We start from the raw sequence: 21,136 nt of genomic DNA on the forward strand, positions 1-21,136 counted from the left end.
AGATCTTTGCAAAGTCTCCTCAAGGGGGACCATGTTCGTGGACTAACAAATGTTAGTTTTGCCAAAGATCGTGCTTGCAGTGCTTGCATCGAAGGAAAGCTACATGAGAAGGCTCACCCTCCCACGACCATCATCTACTCAAACAAGCCTTTGGAGCTCCTTCACTTGGATCTCTTTGGGCCTCCATTCTTTGATAGTCTTGGGGGTAGGAAGTATTGCTTGGTGATTGTGGATGATTACTCAAGATACACTTGGGTGTACTTCTTCAAGAGGAAGAGTGAGACCCAACAAACCGTCATCGACTTTGCGAATGAAGCTCAACGTCAACACAATGCAAAGATCTTGATGATAAGAAGTGACAACGGCACCGAGTTCAAGAACTACACCTTGGATGAGTTTCTTAGTGATGAGGGGATCAAGCATCAATAGTTCGCACCTTACACCCCTCAACAAAATGGTGTAGCGAAGAGGAAGAACCGGACATTGATGGATGCGGCAAGAACCATGATGGCGGAGTTCAAGTCTCCATACAACTTTTGGGCTGAAGCCATCAACACCGCGTGTCATGCATCCAATCGGCTCTATCGCCGCAAAGGCTTGAACAAAACTCCATATGAGATACTCACCGGTAACAAGCCCAACCTCAAGTACTTTTGGGTGTTCGGGTGTAAGTGTTTCATTCTCAAGAAACGTGTTCGTTTGTGTAAATTTGAGGCTAGAGCTCAAGAGGACATATTTGTTGGTTATGCTACAAACTCTCATGATTACCGTGTCCTCAATAATTCCACGGGACTTATTGAGGATATGTGTAACTTAGAGTTTGATGGGAATAACGGCTCCCAAGTGGAGCAAAGTGGCACTTGTGATGTAGGTGATGAAATTCCTCCCCAAGCCATAAGAAGAATGGGTGTTGATTTTATCCTACCCATTGAGGAACCCCTTGTGGCCGAAGGAGAAGGACAATGTTCCACTCAAGTGGCCATCACCAACCCAAGACCCACACGCTTCCGAAGAACAAAGTGAAGGCCCTCAACATCATGAACAAGACCAAGGGCAAGATCAACCTCAAGATGGTGTTGAACCACTAAGTGATGCCCAAGGTCAAGTTCGCTCCTCCGAGCAAGTTCAAGATCAAGAGCAAGCTCAAGATCAAGAACAAGCTCAAGACGACGCTCAAGATGATCAAGTAACCGCTCCTCAACTCACTTCTGAGGAGGAATTGGAGCGTCGTGCCGCCAAGATTGCATCCAAGCTCTCTACCAAAGGTCATCTCATGACAAACATGCTTGGAAGCATACGAAAGGGGGTAAGCACTTGTAGACAATTGGCAACCTATTGTGAACATCACGCGTTTGTCTCTTGTGTTGAACCCCCAAAAGGTCTATGAGGTGCTCGAAGATCCGGATTGGCTTAATGCCATGCATGAATAACTCAACAACTTCCAGCACAACAAGGTGTGGATATTGGTGCTAAGGCCAATGGGGAACCATAATGTCATTGGAACCAAGTGTATATTCAAGAACAAGCAAGATGCTCATGGAATTATAGTCCGCAACAAGGCTCATTTGGTAGCACAAGGCTACTCCCAAGTCGAGGGTATCGACTACGGTGAAACCTTTGCTCCCGTTGCTCACCTTGAATCTATTCGTTTGTTGATTGCCTATGCTTCCATCATAATTTCAAGTTGCAACAAATGGATGTGAAAAGTGCTTTTCTTAATGGTCCTATTAATGAGTTGGTGTATGTCAAACAACCCCCCGGGTTCGAGGATCCCTATTTCCCCGATAATGTGTACCAACTCGATAAGGCACTCTATGGCCTTAAACAAGCCCCACGTGCGTGGTATGACCACCTTACCGAGTTGTTGCAAGATCGTGGGTTTGAAATTGGGAAAATCGACCCCACTCTTTTTACTAAGAAGGTCAAAGGGGAGTTGTTTGTGTGCCAACTATATGTTGATGATATTATCTTTGTTTCCCCTAACAAAGCTTTCAATGAGGAATTTGCCGCTCTCGTGACCTCAAAGTCCAAGATGTCCATGATGGGAGAGTTGAAGTTCTTTCTCGGGTTCGAAGTCAAGCAAAGAAGAGAAGGGACCTTCATCAACCAAGCCAAATACACTCAAGACATGCTCAAGAGATTCAAGCTAAGTGATGTCAAGGCGGCTTCCACTCCAATGCCCGTCAAATGCCAACTTGACATAGATCCCAATGGTAAAGCAGTGGATCAAAAGGTATATTGCTCCATGATTGGCTCCTTGCTTTACCTTTGCGCATCTAGACCGGATATCATGTTGAGTGTGGGAATTTGTGCACGGTTTCAAGCCACACCTAAGGAAAGCCACTTTGTGGCAGTCAAGCAGATCTTTTGGTATTTGGCTCATACCCCAAACTTTGGCTTATCGTACCCAAGAGGAGCAAGCTTCAACCTTGCAGGATATTCGGACTCCGATTGGGCGGAAGACAAAGTGGATAGGAAGTCAACTTCCGGAGGGTGCCAATTCCTTGGTTGCTCTTTGGTGAGTTGGTCTTCTAAGAAGCAAAGTTGTGTGTCTCTCTCATCCACCGAAGTGGAGTATGTGGCCGCCGGTAGTTGCTGTGCACAACTTCTATGGATGAGGCAAACTTTAAAGGATTACGGTGTCATTTGTGATAAAGTGCCTCTTTGGTGTGACAATGAAAGTGCCATCAAGATTTCTCTCAACCCGGTGCAACACTTCAAGACGAAGCACATTGAGATTCGGTATCACTTCATCCGGGATCACATTAGGCGAGGGGAGATCGAGCTCAACTATGTCAACACTCATGACAACCTTGCAGATATCTTCACGAAGCCCTTGGATGAAGCAAGATTTCGCGAGTTAAGGCATGAGCTAAATATCATTGATTTGAGCAATGTGGCTTGAACCCTTGCACACCCCACCATACTCAACTTGTTATCTTGTTTAGGTGTAGGCATGGACATAGGGGGAGTGTTGGTCTCTCAATGAACTCTCCCTCCCCCCATTATGCGCAAATTGGTCAACTCTTTCACATTAGCCATTGTTGATGGTACTTGTGCTTCAAAGACGAGTTTCGGTCATGGGCCCAAGGATAATTCTTCGCGGTGCCATACCAATTGACTCAAACATAGGTGGCTCCGGCCACCACCCTCTTTTTGGAGAAGTTATGTTGTGTGTTTAGTCATGTTGTCTTTTGCCTTTCTTCTTCGTGCCGAGCTTGCGTGTGTCGTCTCGTGGTTTAGCGGTTTGGTGTGTCCGTTCGCTTGAAGGTTGCATTGCAAAGGCTGCCTTTTCTTCCTTTTGCGAAACATGCATTTTCTTGGGTCTATGGTACTACCGTGGCTGGCCACGGTACTACCGCAGGAGCTGCGCATGGTACTACCACAACCAGCACGGCAGTAATTTTTTACTGCCGCTGAGGGAGCGGTACTTCCACCCGGGCGGTACTACCGTGATGACGCGTGGTACTACCGCGTAGTCGCGAGCGCGTGGGGGTTAAGAGCGGGCAGGTGGAGTTCCAACTCCCCCATACCCATTCAACTCTTTTCCCCACGTCGCCTCTCTCTCTCTCTCTCCTGCCCAAGAACGGCGCCGGAGAACCTCGCCGGATCTCCGTCTCCGGCCGCTCTCCTTGCATTCCGTCCGGTGGGATCGTTCTCCACCACGCCCTCTTGCCATGGAACAAGGTTTCTCCCCAAATCCCTCTCTCTTTGGTTCATTCTTTAGTCTCTAGGTTTTTGGGGAGATGCATGTTGTTCTTGAGATTTTAGGCCAAATCTTTGCAAGAGTAGGATGTAGGAGAGTAGTAATGCGTAGAGATGGTATTTGGTATGTTGCCCCGTGGTAGACTTGATCAACCGTAGTACCGCTCCATTATCGCGGTTGTGCTCAGATCCATTTGTGCTTCGGATCCGACCTCATGCGGTACTACCGCACCTCCCGTGTGGTACTACCGCTCGTACGGTACTACTGCTCCTCAGGAGCGGTACTACCGCGCGAGGCACGGAAGTAAAATTTTACTTCTGCTCCCACCGCGGTACTACCATGCCCTCCTGGCGTGGTACTACCGTGGCTAGAGCAGCACTAAAATTTTAGTTCCGTACATCCGTGCGGTACTACCGTTAATGTCAAATCACCCATGTGGCAATTACCCAATGCTCTTTCTACTTGTTTCACTCGTTTTGCTGTGGTCTTTGCATTGATCCTTCTCGCTTCTTTTGCGTGTTCTTGTGTTGTGTGTCATAGGTGGTGGCTCCAGTTCCAATGTCCGTCGGTCGAACCATGTTCGCCACACGGGCTCGAAGCTCATGCGCAACCAAGATGAAGCTCCAGAGGGCTCCAATGCCCCCCAATGCAGAACCAATACCACCGCCAACAAGTACAAGGAGCCCTCAATGGGCATGGATGAGATACCACTGGCTGAGTTTGTCACTCAAAGGAAGATCAACCCCTATGTGAATCCCCATGCAAACTTCAGAGGAATGATTTGTTTTGGACCAAGCAGCAGAATCTTATCTATCTGGATGTGATCAAGGCCAAGCAGAACATCTATGTGGACGTACACTGGATTGACATGAATCATTTGAGGCAGGATAAGCACTGTGCCTATTTTGGTGAGGCTTTGGACCTGGTGGAGCAGTTTGACATTGAGGATGTGATCTCTTTCCACCTGGACTTTGACCCTGAGATTGTAGCACAGTTATTTGCTTCGGTCCACTTCCATCCTGACGAGGAACGGAGCATGACCTGGATGACCAATGGACAACGGATGACTGCTAAGTGGAAGGACTTCATGGATTTGCTTCAGGTTCCTGAGGAGGGGCTCAACACACCCGTTGGTGTCCGCCCTCATGCCAATCCCGAGTCAGCTAGCAAGAACAAGCTTCAGCTTACTATGTTGAGAAGACGCTTCCCAGTGGCAACAAGGCGTGGGTTCTGAACTCATTCCTTGACATCATGCATCGCATCTTCTGCAACTCCCTCTTTCCGCGCATTGGAGACAAGGACAAGGTGCATGCATATCTCGTGGATACGATGCTCATTTGTGAGGAGGCGCGTCATGCTCAGACGCAACCACTTGATGTCTCACATATCATGTGGTGCGAGCTTCGGTTTGCGGTGTTAAACCATAAGGTACCCATCTATGGACCTTACCTATTTCTTTTGATCACGAAGACTTGGGAGAAGCTCTATCCCGATGATGAGTTTCTTGCCCCTGACTAGACTCATCGTGAGCCCATCAAGCTCCCATCAAGACCCAGTGGGCCAACACCACTACCCGTGCTGAGGCAGCAGCTACTCAGATGGATGTGGATGAGGATGAGATCGAGGAGGAGGACGCTGATGAGGACAGCTCTGCTGGCTACTCGCCTTCATCTTCTGAGCCTTCTTGGGCTAAGAAGCTGAAGAACAAGATGCAGGCTCTGTTCTGCATGTAGGCCAAGGGGCAGTACAGGTCTCATGTTGCTCAGAAGGAGAGTCGCCGGCGCGACAAGAGGATCTTGAGGACGTTTGGCGAGGAGGTATCCAGCGGGTCCGAGAAGCACATTACCCCAGAGGCAGCTTGGGTGGCAAAGCAGGGCTACAAGTGGACTAATTCTGAGGAGGAGAAGGAGGAGACCATTCCCACTGCCGAGACCGACGAGGAGCGCGACGAGTGATCGTCTCAGCCTGAGCTACCACCTGTGTCATAGGTGTCCTCTCTGCCTTTTTGGTGTCTCGATGCCAAAGGGGGAGAAAGTGTAGGATTTGCGATTTGTGTCTTGTGTCGTGTTGTTTCGCTTTGTCTCTTTGCTTTCGTTCTATTGGACTTTAGTTTGGTTTGTGCTCGTAAGACCAAGTTCACTATCATATGGTGTAAGACATATGCACTCTAGCGTACCTTATTGTCTTTCATGCCTAGTTTCCCGTAAGCCTATGCTATCTTGTGCCCTTTACTTCATGCTCATAGTTATTATCTTGCCTCTTTCCTTAGTGTTAACTATATTGTTGCAAGATATGCCTTGTCTATAAAATATAGGGGGAGTGTTGATCCTAGTATGTGTGCCGTGCAGTCCAAAGCATTTCTCTAAAAAGCACACCTCTAGTGGGAGCCCGTCTATATTTTATAGATGTGGGGTTTGCCTATGTTTTATGTTATATCCCTTTGTGCAAATCATGTATTGTCATCAATCCACCAAAAAGGGGGAGATTGTAAGGGCATATTTATCCCTTAGTTGTTTTGGTGAGTGTGACAATGCGTTTTCGGACTAATCGTGTGCTTTGCCCATTTCAGACATATCGTGTCTAGGCACAAGATGATTAGGTGCCCCTCGAAGACTAGTGAAGACGGCGTTTCTCTACATTTCTTTTCAGTGGATTTGAGTCGTAGGAAAGCCGTACTATTAAGAGGGGGTCCGCGTTGGAAAGGATTGGGTGGAATCTTCACGTACATGTCTGTTCCTTTTTGCACCACCTTTCCTTTGGCACTTTGGGGCATCCTCCGTTTCTCCGTGTCTCTGCAAAATGGAGGACTCCTAGTGTTGCTGATATGGGGCATGCGATAGTACTGCTCTTCAGAGTGGTAGTACCGCAGGCTCTTGCGGTAGTACCGCAGGCTCTCACGGTAGTACCGCTCCCTGGGAGCGGTAGTACCGTGGCCTCAGGCCAGGCGCACTGCTCGAGCGGTAGTAGGGGCGGATGTAATTTTTTACATCCGCGCCCTACGTGGTAGTACCGCTCCGTTGGCGCGGTAGTACCGTGTGCTCTGGCCAAGCACAGCAACAAGAGCGGAAGTAGGGGCGGATGTAATTTTTTACATCCGCGCCCTGTGCAGTAGTACTGCTCCAAGCTTGTGGTAGTACCGTGTCAGATTTTTGCATAGATCAAAACTCAGCGGAAGTAGCCACGGATGTATTTTTATATGTCCGTGCCTTCCCAATCTAGACCAACCCTGCCTTGCGGTAGTACCGCAAGGGGGAGCGGTACTACCGCACCAGCGGCACTACCGCCCTCGGCTCCTATGCTACAGGCCTGGGCTAGCTCCTGCCGCGGTCGCGGTAGTACCGCAGGGCCTTGCGGTAGTACGGTGGGCTCGTGCGGTAGTACCGCTCGTCAGGAGCGGTAGTACCGCTTGTCGCGGGCTGAGTAAGTGGATAACGGTTGGATTTGTTCTTTCACTATATAAGGGGAGTCTTCTTCTCCGAGTTGACTATCTCTTCCATCCCCAAGCTCCATTGTTGCTCTAAGCTCCATTTTTGCCCGATCTCTCTCCCTAGCCAATCAAACTTGTTGATTTCCTAGGGATTGGTTGAGAAGGCCACGATCTACGCTTCCACCAAGAGAAATTTGATTCCCCCCACTAATCCCTTGCGGATCTTGTTACTCTTGGGTGTTTGAGCACCCTAGATGGTTGAGGTCACCTCGAAGCCATATTCCATTGTGGTGAAGCTCCGTGGTTTCGTTGGGAGCCTCCAATTCGGTTGTGGAGAGAGCCCCAACATTGTTTGTAAAGGTCCGGTCGCCGCCTCCAAGGGCACCAATAGTGGAATCATGGCATCTCGCATCGTGTGAGGGCGTGAGGAGAATACGGTGGCCCTAGTGGCTTCTTAGGGAGCATTGTGCCTCCACACCGCTCCAACGGAGACATACTTCCCCTCAAAAGGAAGGAACTTTGGTAACACATCCTCGTCTTCACAGGCTCCACTCTTGGTTATCTCCTACCTTTCCTTGTGCAAGTTTATTGTGTTGCATATCTTGCTTACTTGTGTACTTGTTGTTGTTGCATCATATAGGTTGCTCACCTAGTCGCATATCTAGACAACCTACTTTGATGCAAAGTTTAAATTGGTAAAGAAAAGCTAAAAATTGTTAGTTGCCTATTCACCCCCCCCCCTCTAGTCAACTATATCGATCCTTTCACGCGACCACCATGACACAACTGTGGTCTGGTGGGCTACATTTTAGAATGCAAGCAAATCTTCTTTCATTGGCAAACGAATCTTGTATGTATTACCAGGCCCGTGTTTTCCTTCCAAACAATTAGTCCTTCGAAACGAGATACTATAAATTAATTAATGAGGAGTTCTTTGAATTAGAGTGTGTTTGTCACATAGCGATCTCCAATTCTAACTTGGATTTCAAATTTCACGGTATCCGCGCTACTTTTTTAATACAAATTCATATGTATAAGATGAACACCATGGTAGTGAGAAAACTTTGGATGGATTCAAGCATATGACCACACACATACAAAATACCACAACAATCGAGTCAATATCAACCTTTCCAAACCTAGTATGGCATGAATTCGAAATAATTACGAAAACCATATGCATGGTCCTCAATTCAAATTTACAATGTACACTAAATTGAAACGTCAATATTAAGTCTAGTACTATCTACATTCAAATCTTGTTTTTAGGTCCCCCTGCCTCGGCACACATGCTACATACTTCGTTTATCAATCAATCTTACTCTCCTAACCACCTTACAAAGCTATTGGTTTCTGACACAAGTTTATTCTTTCTCTCCATGTTTCGATCTCTAACTCTCTCAACTACACAACCCCCTTTTCCACTATGTTAACAAATGTATCTCTCTCACACACCCGTCATTGCACTCCATGCCGAGATCTCTCTCTCTCCCTCCCACCCTATCTCGCTAGATACATGCATTGCCTATCTAGACCCCCCCCTCTCGTGCGCACGCACATTGTCTATCTAGGACACTCTCTCAAGATCGTCTCACTCTTTATTCCGCATGGCGGCCCACACTCGCTCAATTTCTCTCTCTCTTTATCTAAGTCTCGATTAACCTCGCTTTCTCTCACACACAAGCGATATATCTCCCTGTTCGGGCCTCGATCGACACACTCTATACTCTCTCACGCAGGTTGTCTATCTAGGTCAGTCTCTCCAAGCCGTCCCACTCTTTCGACCTCATGGCGGCCCACGCTCTCTCAATCTCTCTCTCTCTATGTATGTATGTCTCGATTGACCTCGCTTTTTCTCACACAAAAATGATATATCTCCATGTTTGGGCCCAATTCGACATATTTATATTGTATACTCTCTCACGCACATTGTCTATCTAGGTCACTCTCTCCAACCCATCTCACTCTTTTGATCGCATGACGACCCACACTCGCTAAATCCCTCTCTCTTTATCTATGTATAGATTGACCTTACTTCCTCCCACGCACAAACGATATATCTACCTGTCTGTGACTCGATCATCTCTCAAGCTCTCTCTTACAGCCCTCACCCTTCTCAAAAGCTCAATCGGACAATATCTCTCCATAGCATATATATATATATATCTTCTCAGCGAATGCCGGGCCACACTCACTTTGTCTCTCTATCTATCTATGGCTCGATTGACCTCGCTTTATCACGCCTTCTCTTCCACACATTGAAGCTACCTCTCCATCCCTCACAAAGCCAGAGCTATTTACATTGCGAGGGGAACTCCAACCATGGATTAATTCGTGAGGCATTTATTCCGCTGGGTTTAGATTATATTTTTGTAGCATCCGGCCCACAACTACTCCAAACACCATTGTAACCCCCGCCCCTCCCCCAATTGATTTCCCTCTGGCTCGGTCACCGCTCTCTCGCACGCCCTTTCTCACCTTCCTTGTCGCACCATGGTATTTTTGCAAAAATTAACTCTGGTGTTCTCTTTAATTATTACAAATAAGCTACAAACTACACACCGGGAGTCCACCTGTAATGAAACAAATTTCGACCCAGAAATTAAAGTGCTACAGACTACACACTAGGGGGCCCACCTGTCATGGAACAAATTTGGACCCATATATAAATTAAAAATGAAAAAGGATGAGGATCGAACATGCGACCAGGACCTTCAAGCCGCATGTCAATAGGTAGCATAGTAGCAACCTTTGTTGTACTCCCCTTTGTTGATATAATGTTTTTATATTATCACAATCTATTTAATGGATAACATGTTTTATACTAATTTTAGTACATTAGTGGGACCGGCTCATGAGCACGTACTATTCCCCTTCACTTACTAGTGGGTTCCATGTCTGCTCTCTCTCTCTCCTCCCTTTCTACGTTTAGATGCATGGGCAAACACGAAGAACGCGTGGGCGGTGTTGCCGCTGACCGTATCTGGACGCGTTCACAAGTTACGGCACCAGTTTCATGTACTAGTAGATATGTAACAAGTTTAGGAACAAAAGTGACCATGACGGATAAGTTAGGCTAGTAATAATATACTATTTATCTACTAACAATTAAATGCGTGGATAAATAGATCTATCGCCTAGTGCTCAAACAAGGGGACTGGTCGCACCCTACAAGTATTTGGAATTAATTTCCCTAAAAACTATTTGGAAATGACGTGGTATTCAATATGAAATGTTTGCGATGAGAAGGAATACATGCCGCTTGATGACGTTATATATTTAATTTTATACGGCTCTAGAAGAACATTCAATTGATCAAACCATAGATTTTATTCAGTCTGACTGCGACTTTACATTCATACCACGATCAAACTAAAATAAGCAGAAATGATAAATCCCAAATGTTCGGATTTTAAGCATGGCAATCCGAATGTTTTTCATGGCAAATTTAGATCACGCGGCAGCGACGGAGGCATCTTGCTGCGGGAAGCGGCTCCTCTGTCGTGCTCTGTGTGTCGTCGGGCCACTGACTGGTGGCGACGGCGGCATCTTGCGCCCCTGTCGATGTACTCCTGGACATTGGCCCTAGCTTCAAGGAAGGCCAGAATGTTCTGGACTTCGGTCTCCAGGAGCCAGTCAACTGGCGGGAGGAGGCGACTGGCGTTGGTGCAAGGAAGCGGTCGACGGCGGTGATCCATGTCACTGAGGGGGCACTAACATCGGCGTGGGGACATGCGCTTGCAACAGCGTGGCGAAGACATTCATGTGCACGGGCACCAGCACAAGTGCACGTGTTAGTGCACACGCAGGCGCATGCACTGGCAGGGGCACGGGCGCGTGAAAGTCAGCGGGGACCTCGTGGAACCCCGTGGCTTCAAGCTCGGCGACAATGTGCGGCTCTCCCAGCCCATCAAAGCCATGGGGATCTGGCGCAGTCGGGGCGACGGGAGCTGGAACGGGAGTGGGGACAGGCGCGGCGCCCTTCCGCAAGGCCAGTTCAAGCTCGTCCCAAAGCGCCTTATGTTCTAGAGACTCCGGTTGGGTGTCTTCCTTAGGAAACTGGAAGACTAAGGGCAACCCATCATGATGCGGCATGGCGTATGGTGAGGTCATACTGATTGGAGGTAGACGACAGGAGAATCTGAGAGGAAGAGAGAATATTGTAGCGAGACCCGGGAGTGCGGGGGTGATTTAAACTGTGGCGCCGGCGCCATTAAAAGTGGGAGCAGTTGGGAGGAAGGTGGCCGGCGGAGCCTGGTCAAAGGGCTCGCCTCCCAGTGAGCCTGCACAGCGGCCTACTCGCACACCTCCTGGTCAGCCTGCTTGTGCTCATAGGGATCGGTATGGACGTCCACGGTCCCGCTATCGGTCATTGAATAAAGAGGTTTCGCTCATGTCTATGTGATACCGAACCTATGGGGTGACAAGCTTAAGGCAATCACGATTTGGTGAGTGTTACTAGGACAAGAGTGATGAGAATATATATGTAGAATTGTTCCATTAATATTCGGAATAGTCCCAAGAGGATTCGGAAGCGTTTCGGGGTCACCAGAAGGGTTTCGGTGAATATCAGGTAATACCGGGTATTACCGATAATTATATATAGGTGGAAAATGTCTCGAGGGATGTTAAATTATATATATAATGGTCTGAAAGTATTTATAACTATTTTACATTTATAACTATTTTATATTTAGTTAAATATCAACGGGCCTTAAAACGCCAAGAGGTGGAAGGCAACTTGGGCCACAAAGGCCCAAGTGGGGAGGCGCCTCCCTTCCCCAAGGAAGGAAGCCGAATTTGAGTGGGGAAGGAGTCCAAATCATCCTCCCTTGGCCGGCCAAAGGAGAGGGACTTTCCCTCCCCTTGTGGCGCACCTCCTCTCCCCTCCAACCTATATATACTAGAGGATTTCCACCCTTTGAACATACAAGTTTTGGAGCCTCCTCTAGTTCTTTTAGTTCTAGTTCTAGTTGGTCCTAGTTGACTAACCAGAGCTAGGACAATCTTCTTGTCCTCATAATTACAAGCTCTGTGTGGTTCTAATCTCCTCCCTCTAATTATCCGGCGACGATTAGCTCTAGACGGCGAAGCGCTGCTGGATCGTGAATGCTGCATACTTGCAACCAAGTAGGTCGTGCTTTCGGTCTTCGGTTCGAGGAACTATTCATGGGCAGTTCATGGGACCGTTCATCGACGGTCCTAGGGACTCCAAGTACGATCTACACCGACATGTTCTTCTTCTGCTGCAACTCAGTGATGGTAACGATCGTGATCACAGCCCGTTATGCATCTTCATATTGATCTTGGGTGGTGTAGGAGCGTTTTTTTTGTTTTCTATTATATTTCCTAACATAGGGGTCTCGGTGATACATCTCTGTCGTATCTATAATTTTTTATTGTTCCGTGCCAATATTCTACAACTTTTACATACTTTTGGCAACTTTTTATACTATTTTTGGGACTAACATATTGATCCAGTGCCCAGTCCAGTTCCTGTTTGTTGCATGTTTTTTGTTTTGCAGAAAATCCATATCAAACAGAGTCCAAACGGCATAAAAACTGACGGATATTTTTTTGGAATATATGTGATTTTGGGAAGAAGAATCAACGCGAGACGATGCCCGAGGGGGCCACGAGGCAGGGGGCGCGCCCCTGACCCTCGTGGCCACCCCGTAAGGCGGTTGGTGCCCTTCTTTCGCCGCAAGAAAGCCAATATCCGGATAGAAGTCGTGTTCAAATTTCAGCCCAATCGGAGTTACAGATCTCCGGGAATATAAGAAACGGTGGAAGGCCAGAATCAGGAGCGCAGAAACAGAGAGAGACAGAGAGACAAATCCAATCTCGGAGGGGCTCTCGCCCCTCCGCCGCCATGGAGGCCATCGACCAGAGGGGAAACCCTTCTCCCATCTATGGAGAAGGTCAAGGAAGAAGAACAAGAAGGGGGCCCCTCTCCCCCCTCTCCCGGTGGCGCCGGAACGCCGCCGGGGCCATCATCGTGTGACGGCGATCTACACCAACACCTCCGTCATCTTCACCAACATATTCATCACCTTCCCCCATCTATCTACAGCGGCCCACTCTCCCGCAACTCGTTGTACCCTCTACTTGAAGATGGTGCTTTATGCTTCATATTATTATCCAATGATGTGTTGCAATCCTATGATGTCTGAGTAGATTTTCGTTGTCCTATCGGTAATTGGTGAATTGCTATGACTAGTTTAATTTGCTTGTGGTTATGTTGCTGTCCTTTGGTGCCCATCATATGAGCGCGCACGTGGATCACACCATAGGGTTACTTGTATGTTGATAGGACTATGTATTGGAGGGCGAGAGTGACAGAAGCTTCAACCTAGCATCGAAATTGATGCATACGGGATTGAAGGGGGACCAATATATCTTAATGCTATGGTTGGGTTTTACCTTAATGAACGTTAGTAGTTGCGGATGCTTGCTAATAGTTTCAATCATAAGTGCATAGAATTCCATGTCAGGGATGACATGCTAGCAGTGGCCTCTCCCACATAAAACTTGCTATCGGTCTAGTAGAGTAGTCAATTGCTTAGGGACAATTTCGCAACTCCTACCACCACTTTTCCACACTCGCTATACTAACTTTATTGTGTCTTTATCTAAACAGCCCCTAGTTTTTATTTATGCGCTCTTTATTATCTTGTAAACCTATCCAACAACACCTACAAACATTAAGCATGCATAGAGTTGTATCGGTGGTCGATAGAACTTGAGGGAATATTTGTTCTACCTTTAGCTCTTCGTTGGGTTCGACACTCTTACTTATCGAAAGAGGCTACAATTGATCCCCTATACTTGTGGGTTTCAAGACCTTTTTCTGGCGCCGTTGCCGGGGAGTTATAGCGTGGGGTGAATATTCTCGTGTGTGCTTGTTTGCTTTATCACTAAGTAGTTTTTATTTTGTGCTCTTGTTTTCTATCTTTAGTTATGGGTAGGAAACGCGAAATACCAAAAAACATTAGTTGTACCTACTACACCAATGGTTGAAGAACCACCCAAAATCTATCACACTCCTGAAGCTTTTTACTTGGATCATCTTCGATCCCTTTGTGCTCGTGCTGAAACCCCAACTAGCTTAGTTGAGGGAAAATCTTTAGATGAGCATGCTTGTTATGTGCGACTCCGCATATCTGAAAAAGGAAAACTTTTACTGGATCAAATTCATCATTTGCAATGCTATGCTTGGAATTTATGTGAAATATATGATGTTACTTGTTGTTCTCAAGACCCTAAGAAACACCTTCCCTACCAATGTGAGTTTAGTGATCATGGAATCGCATCTTCGTATGCTAAGGGTGTTTATAATTACTATGATGTTCAACAAATTGAAGAATTTGTTGCTTTCAAGGGTGCTTATGAAATTGCTTCTTTGCTTGAAAAGTATGATGCTACTCTTTACAAATCTGAAAATTTTGCCATACTTAAATATTGTTATGATAATTATGCTTCTAATGCCTATGTTAAACCATATATTGAGGACTCCTCCGCTGTCCAAGAAGAGACTAATATTTTGCAGGAGTCTATGGAAGAAGGAATTGATGAAACTGTGGGCTCATTGGATGAAAAAGATGATGAGGAGAGCGAAGAACAAAAGGAGGAAGAGCGGATTAGCTACCCGTGCCCACCTTCTAATGAGAGTAACTCTTCAACTCATACATTATTTAATTTCCCTTCGTGCTTACCAAAAGATGATTGCTATGATGATTGTTATGATCCCGTTGATTCTTTTGAAATATCCCTTTTTGATGATGCTTGCTATGCTTGTGGCCAAGATGCAAATATGAATTATGCTTATGGAGATGAACTTGCTATAGTTCCTTATGTTAAAAATGAAATTGTTGCTATTGCACCCACGCATGATAGTCTTATTATCTTTTTGAATTCTCCCGACTACACTATATCGGAGAAGCTTGCCCTTATTAAGGATTATATAGATGCATTGCGTTTTACTACTACGCATGATGATTTGGATGAATATAATATGCATGTGCTTGCTGCTCCTACTTGCAATTATTATGAGAGAGGAACTACATCTCCGCCTCTTTATGTTTCGAACACGATAGAATTGCAAGAAACTCCTTATGCTATGCATTGGCCTTTACTTTGTGTGCATGAATTGTTCTTTTATGACATGCCGATGCATAGGAAGAGAGTTAGAATTCGTCATTACATGATATATGTTACTTTGTGCTCACTACTAAATTACAAATCATTGTTAATTAAAATTGGCTTTGATATACCTTGGGATCCGGGTGGATCCATTACTTCAGCACTATATGCCTAGCTTAATGGCTTTAAAGAAAGCACTGCCAGGGAGACAACCCGGAATTTTTAGAGAGTCATTTATTTCTGTTGTGTGCTTTTATAAAGTTTCAAAATAAAAATAATGTGCCAAGATTTGCCTTTAGGATGTTTACATTGCGTGTTGGTTTGTGCGGTACAAAACAGAAACTTTGGCTGTAGTGCGCGATTTTACATTTTTTACTGGAATGTCAAACGGTTCTAAAACGTTTTGCACTGTCTTGCTATACAAATTGTTTATTTTTACAAATTTTAGCAGAATTTTTGGAGTACCAGAAGTATGGTGAATTTTCAGATTACTACAGACTGTCCTGTTTAAGACAGATTCTGTTTTTGATGCATAGTTTGCTTGTTTTGATGGAACTGTCGATTCCTATCAGTGGATTAAGCCATGGAAAAGTTATATTACAGTAGCTACAGTGCAAAAACAAAATATGAATTGGTTTGCAACAGTACTTAGAGTAGTGATTTGCTTTATTATACTAACGGATCTTACCGAGCTTTCTGTTGAAGTTTTGTGTGGATGCAGTGTTCGAAGATCGAGGAGGTCTCGATGTGAGGAGAAGGAGGAGAGGCAAGAGCTCAAGCTTGGGGATTCCCAAGGCACCCCAAGTAAATATTCAAGGAGACTCAAGCGTCTAAGCTTGGGGATGCCCCGGAAGGCATCCCATCTTTCTTCAACAAGTATCGGTATGTTTTCGGATTCGTTTCGTTCATGCGATATGTGCAAATCTTGGAGCGTCTTTTGCATTTAGTTTTCACTTTTATTTTATGCACCATGCTGGTATGAGATAGTCCTTGGTTGATTTATAGAATGCTCTTTGCACTTCACTTATATCTTTTGAGTATGGCTTTATAGAATGCTTCATGTGCTTCACTTATATCATTTGAAGTTTGGATTGCTTGTTTCTCTTCACATAGAAAACCGCCATTTGTAGAATGCTCTTTTGCTTCACTTATATTTGTTAGAGCGTGGGCATATCTTTTGTAGAAAGAATTAAACTCTCTTGCTTCACTTATATCTATTTAGAGAGTTGACAGGAATTGGTCATTCACATGGTTAGTCATAAAATCCTACATAAAACTTGTAGATCACTGAATATGATATGTTTGATTCCTTGCAATAGTTTTGCGATATAAAGATGGTGATATTAGAGTCATTCTAGTGGGTAGTTGTGGATTGTAGAAATACTTGTGTTGAAGTTTGTGATTCCCGTAGCATGCACGTATGGTGAACCGTTATGTAACGAAGTTGGAGCATGAGGTATTTATTGATTGTCTTCCTTATGAGTGGCGGTCGGGGATGAGCGATGGTCTTTTCCTACCAATCTATCCCCCTAGAAGCATGCGCGTAGTACTTTGTTTCAATGACTAATAGATTTTTGCAATAAGTATGTGAGTTCTTTATGACTAATGTTGAGTCCATGGATTATACGCACTCTCACCCTTACATCACTCCTAGCCTCTTCGGTACCGTGCATTGCCCTTTCTCATCTCGAGAGTTGGTGCAAACTTCGCCGGTGCATCCAAACCCCGTGATACGATACGCTCTATCACACATAAGCCTCCTTATATCTTCCTCAAAACAGCCACCATACCTACCTATCATGGCATTTCCATAGCCATTCCGAGATATATTGCCATGCAACTTCCATCATCATCATATACATGACTTGAGCATTTATTGTCATATTGCTTTGCATGACCGTAAGATAGCTAGCATGGTGTTTTCATGGCTTGTCCATTTTTTGATGTCATTGCTACGCTAGATCATTGCACATCCCGGTACACCACCGGAGGCAGTCATATAGAGTCATATTTTGTTCTAGTATCGAGTTGTAATCATTTGAGTTGTAAATAAATAGAAGTGTGATGATCATCATTATTAGAGCATTGTCCCCAAAAAAAATAGAAAGGCCAAATAAAAAAAGGAAAGGCCAAATAAAAAAAGAAGAAAAAAATAGAAGGGACAATGCTACTATCCTTTTTCCACACTTGTCCTTCAAAGTAGCACCATGATCTTCATGGTAGAGAGTCTCTTATTTTGTCACTTTCATATACTAGTGGGAATTTTTCATTATAGAACTTGGCTTGTATATTCCAACAATGGGCTTCCTCAAATGCCCTAGGTCTTCGTGAGCAAGCAAGTTGGATGCACACCCACTTAGTTTGTTTTGTTGAGCTTTCATATTTATAGCTCTAGTGCATCTATTGCATGGCAATCCCTACTCCTCACATTGACATCAATTGATGGGCATATCCATATCCCGTTGATTAGCCGCGTCGATGTTAGACTTTCTCCCTTTTTTGTCTTCTCCACACAACCTCCATCATCATATTCTATTCCACCTATAGTGCTATGTCCATGACTCACTCTCATGTATTGCGTGAAAGTTAAAAAGGTTTGAGAACGTCAAAAGTATGAAACAATTGCTTGGCTTGTCATCGGGGTTGTGCATGATTTGAATATTTTGTGTGGTGAAGATGGAGCATAGCCAGCCTATATGATTTTGTAGGGATAACTTTCTTTGGTCATATTATTTTGAAAAGACATGATTGCTTTATTAGTATGCTTGAAGGATCATTGTCTTAATGTCAAATGATAGACTATTGCTTTGAATCACTCGTGTCTTAATATTCATGCCATGATTAGATTATGTGATCAAGATTATGCTAGGTAGCATTGCACACCAAAAATTATCTTTTTTATCATTTACCTACTCGAGGACGAACAGGAATTAAGCTTGGGGATGCTGATACATCTCTATCGTATCTATAATTTTTTATTGTTCCATGCCAATATTCTACAACTTTTACATACTTTTGGCAACTTTTTATACTATTTTTGGGACTAACATATTGATCCAATGCCCAGTGCCAGTTCCTGTTTGTTGCATTTTTTGTTTCGCAAAAAATCCATATCAAACGGAGTCCAAACGGGATAAAAACTGATGGAGATTTTTTTGGAATATATGTGATTTTTTGGAAGAAGAATCAACGCGAGACGATGCCCGAGGGGGCCACGAGGCAGGGGGAGCGCCCCAGGGGGGTGGGCGCGCCCCTGACCCTCGTGGCCACCCCGTATGGTGGTTGGTGCCCTTCTTTCGCCGCAAGAAAGCCAATATCCGGATGGAAATCGTGTTCAAATTTCAGCCCAATAGGAGTTACGGATCTCCGGGAATATAAGAGACGGTGAAAGGCCAGAATCAGGAGCGCAGAAACAGAGAGAGACAGATCCAATCTCGGAGGGGGTCTCGCCCCCCCTCCGCCATGGAGGCCATGGACCAGAGGGGAAACCCTTCTCCCATCTAGGGAGAAGGTCAAGGAAGAAGAAGAAGAAGGGGGGCCCTCTCCCCCTCTCTCCCGGTGGCGTCGGAACGCCGCCGGGGCCATCATCGTGTGACGGCGATCTACACCAACACCTCCATCATCTTCACCAACATCTTCATCACCTTCCCCCATCTATCTACAGCGGTCCACTCTCCCGCAACCCGCTGCACCCTCTACTTGAAGATGGTGCTTTATGCTTCATATTATTTTCCAATCATGTGTTGCCATCCTATGATGTCTGAGTAGATTTTCGTTGTCCTATCGGTAATTGGTGAATTGCTATGACTGGTTTAATTTGCTTATGGTTATGTTGCTGTCCTTTGGTGCCCATCATATGAGCGCGCGCGTGGATCACACCGTAGGGTTAGTTGTATGTCGATAGGACTATGTATTGGAGGGCGAGAGTGACAGAAGCTTCAACCTAGCATAGAAATTGATGCATACGGGATTGAAGGGGGACCAATATATCTTAATGCTATGGTTGGGTTTTACCTTAATGAACGTTAGTAGTTGCGGATGCTTGCTAATAGTTCCAATCATAAGTGCATAGAATTCCAAGTCAGGGATGACATGCTAGCAGTGGCCTCTCCCACATAAAACTTGCTATCGGTCTAGTAGAGTAGTCAATTGCTTAGGGACAATTTCGCAACTCCTACCACCACTTTTCCACACTCGCTATACTAACTTTATCGTGTCTTTATCTAAACAGCCCCTAGTTTTTATTTACGCGCTCTTTATTATCTTGCAAACCTATCCAACAACACCTACAAAGTACTTCTAGTTTCATACTTGTTTTAGGTAAAACGAACGTTAAGCGTGCGTAGAGTTGTATCGGTGGTCGATAGAACTTGAGGGAATATTTGTTCTACCTTTAGCTCCTCATTGGGTTCGACACTCCTACTTATCGAAAGAGGCTACAATTGATCCCCTATACTTGTGGGTTATCACTCGGCTTGGCCCGTATGCCCAGGAGCTAACGTGGCTAGCACCCCCTAGTCCAGGACAACATCACTCGTAAGTCTGACGTGGCGGACGTGTCCGGGCATCGTCATGTCCGCCCCACATATGGATTGAGTTTAGAGGGTGTCGGGCAGCCCAAACTTTAGGGCTAGATGTGGGGAGTCAGGTTGTAGATGCTATAACCGTCTTATGGGGAAATCAATTATGATGGAAAAACCGGATGGTTGTGAGTAAAACCCAAGGAGAAAATCCTTCAACATGGCACACACCAGGACTTAAGGGTGTGTTTGGTAGCATGTATGTACCTAGCCTGGTTGTTCTCCCCTGATACATGCTGAGTGTAGACATGCTGAGTCCATGCATTTGCTGTTGTTTGGCAGCGGTGTATGCGCTGAGACATGCTGAGCTGAGACTTTGTTTGGCAACCTACATGTGTTTAGACATGTTGAACAATTTCGAATTCCGGGCAAATTTTTTTTTGAATGGTGAACAAAATTGAAAAAACATGAACAAAAATTAAAACATATTTGGAAATTCTGAACATTTATTGAAAGTTTAAACAAAATTTGAAATTCTAAACACTTTTTTGAAAATTTGAATAAACTTTGAAATTCTAAACATTTTTTGTAAATTAAAAAAATGAAATTTTGAACATTTTTTGAAAATTTAAACAAAATTTGAATTTTTGATTTTTTTTGAAAATTTTGAAAATTTTCAAAAATTTAAAAGAATTTTAAAATTCTGAACTTTTTGGAAAATTTAAATAAATTTTGAAATTCCGAACTTTTTGTAAATTTAAACATATCCGAACGTGGTCTGGTGGGTGGGGACGAGGGTCGGGGCGAGCATGGCTGCCTCCATGTACCCTCTCTGGGGTGCATGAGAGGGGCATGGCCGAGGGCCCTTTTTTGCATCAGATGTGCATAGCCCAGGTGAGCCCATGCACCCTACCAAACAAGCAAAAGTGGGTCGGATTGGGAACTTTTGCCCCTATGCACCCTACCGAACACACCCTAAAGGTCAGGACCCGCCTGTCAGGCCGCTCACAAAACTTTAAAAATGAAAAAAATCTAATAAAACGTCTGTTAAATGTGATAAGTGAGGTAAAGAGCTGCTAAATAACGTAATTTATGCGAAAACTTCCGATCTAGTATTAATCAAACATCATGGTAGTACTAGTACTGAGCGAGTCCAAGGCGCGGCGCGTCATCGCCCCTCCCGCACCGGAGACAAGTGTTGTAGTAGACAGTCAGGAAGTCGTCGTGTTAAGACCCCAAAGAACCAGCGAGGCTGATCAACAACCGTTGTCAATGAGGAGAAGTGTCAATCGAAAGGATCCAACCTATAGATGGACAAAAGCAGACGAAGACCGGATCTAA

The sequence above is a fragment of the Triticum aestivum genome, chromosome 2D (genome assembly GCF_018294505.1).
Source record: "Triticum aestivum cultivar Chinese Spring chromosome 2D, IWGSC CS RefSeq v2.1, whole genome shotgun sequence".
In the NCBI taxonomy this organism is placed as follows: Eukaryota; Viridiplantae; Streptophyta; class Magnoliopsida; order Poales; family Poaceae; genus Triticum; species Triticum aestivum.